This window comes from Taurulus bubalis, assembly GCF_910589615.1.
Source record: "Taurulus bubalis genome assembly, chromosome: 8".
NCBI classification, from domain to species: domain Eukaryota; kingdom Metazoa; phylum Chordata; class Actinopteri; order Perciformes; family Cottidae; genus Taurulus; species Taurulus bubalis.
Window position 1 is genome coordinate 20,174,285 of NC_136596.1, and position 2,574 is coordinate 20,176,858.

Sequence of the window (2,574 nt, forward strand, 5' to 3'; positions counted from 1 at the left end):
CTGGGGTGGATTGCATTTGAAGAGACTCATGGCCAAAAGCCGCATTATATTCAGAGTAGAGAAGCAGAGGTTTGACTCATGGGATGTAGAAACCAGAAATACTTCTGAGTGAGAATTGAAACTTTAATCCTGAAACTGTATCGGAATAATTTTGTATTACAGGTGAATTGCCTTGCAATTTCAAAACAGAAGAAACCTCAGTAACAAATAAATAATCAATTGTATTTTATTATTTAAAAATGTTGTTTGTTTGGTTCTATGGGGTTCAATTTACCTTAACTGTATGTGATGGGATGGATTTCTTTAGATACAAAACTAAATGATATATTAGACCAACAGATGTATTTAACAAACCAAGAATGGCCACTTCACTTTGCTTTACATTGTTATACTAAAGCTTGATATAGATTTGTGTAAGCAACAAGCACCGTTATACAGTAGCTTGCTTAACAGCTTTGTTGTTGTTATTATTGACAATTCATCTATAATTATTTATTTTATTTAAATCTGCCCATTGATGGATTTTTTGTCCACTTGGGACCAGAGTAACATGTTTTTTTTTCTGGTCACTTTATGAATTTAATAATTCCCTTTTCTGTTTGCTCTGTTTAGCTGGTGAAGCCAGTTAGCTGCTCACTAGTTAGTTACTAACGTTGTCTGTTTGGTTTTCAGTGGGTTTATTAGAGCTTTTTGGATTACAGCTGCTGGCTGCAATTAGACTGAACCAAATCAGGAAATCTGGTCAGAAATGCTTAAAATAACCCTAAAAGCTTCATAGTGTCAAATGGACTGATTGGAGATTTATTATTGCAGCTTGAATGTTTCCCATATGTAACCCAACAGGATACTTAATCCCACAGATCTGGTGTATTGTCAGGTCATGGCTGAGCTACATGGATGTGATGTACTAGAACTATTCCATTTAGGTGAGCCAACATAAGGGTCCTGCATTGTCCTGGCTACTTCAGTGACATGGCTTACCTCACTTTCAAACCTTTGCCTGCTGCGACAAGACAAAAAGAAACTGTGAAAAAGTCCAGAGTTAAGTTAATAAAATAAGTTAGTGGCTTAAAACCGACCGATATTGTCAGCGAAACATTTTTTTTATAAACCCCACGGAAGTTAGCGACTAGCTGAGGAAGAAAGTCAAAGTTTAAAAAGCTAAGCAACATTTTCAACAGTAAAAGGAAAAACAATTATGGACTCTCATTTGGACCAGAAACACAAAATGCCCCAAATGAATGCACATGTTCCCTGATGTCTGAAGGCAATTGAATGCGAGCACATCAACCATAACCGATATATGGTCATAATATGTCAGACCTGTTTAGCTTGTGTGGAAGTCCTTTCCACAAGCAGGCATAAATGTATTTGAGTTTTAAATATATAAGGCTACCACTGCAAACTCACTTAGCCTTAAAAACCCTATCTCCAAAAAATGATGTTGCCATACATCTTAATTGCATTTTCAATTACGGTTCAGTGGAAATTAATTTTTTCCCAAATGATGGTTTCTGTTATAAACACATGGTTAGTGTTGTGATGTGGTGTTTGTTACCTAACTGAAGTTATGTTAACATAAGTTAGTTTGTCTGACTCATTCTTCCGTCCATCCACCCCAACACCCTGTGTGGACTTTCTTTGCAGTGTGGTTGTAACACAGTTTTCATGTTGCAATAAATTGATTCGCTGACAAAAAAAAGCCAACGATTCACATCTGAAAGAAATGTAGGCAAATTAAAATTCCAAATGGCATCTTGCTTACAATTACAGTAGCTTAGTGTACATTACACTATGCTCTCTCTAACCTGCCACCAGCAGGAACAGGGTGGCCTTAAATTTTGCTGGTGGCGTTCAATGTGTGAATCGTTGCCACGTGCGATAGTTTTCCTCACATTTGTTTTCCATTGATTTGGCCTCCCTTTTAATTATTTCCCCATTGATCTGCACTGTAACCCAACGTGCAGGTCAGTGAACAAGAGTTGCTGCTGGAGTGTTCTCCAAGCAATGACACACGCACACACGGACACACACAAGTCACTGAAACACCCATGCACACACGTGTACAGAAATGGCAACACTAAAAAACAGTGTGCCAAGAAAAGAGATACACAAGTGTTACACAGGTGTGTAGGTAAACACACACATATGAGCATATCTATTGCCATTGTGCATTATAGGGCAAACACTAGTGATTTGTGTAAAGGACCTCTAAATTGATACACATTAGGTCACAGACCCCACTTAATTTCACTTCAGGGACCTCCATCTGAAAAATGTGTTGTTGTTTAATATAATTAAGACCTACTTTCTTTAGTTTCTAAGAACAGTTAAGGGGATAACCATGGAGGAATGATCAGAGTAGTCACTCTTATGACTCTTACTCACACTCTTGCTTACATAGTGAATTGACGAGTGAAAGTAGTGCCTATTCATGGGGACCCTCTGGAAGTCCCTCAAGGAACCTGGCTGACATCCACAGGCATACACACACTCAAATAACATACCGCAACAGTCTAATGCTACACATACCTAAAGTCAATTTGCATGTTATCTCTCTTCCTCTACACCAGG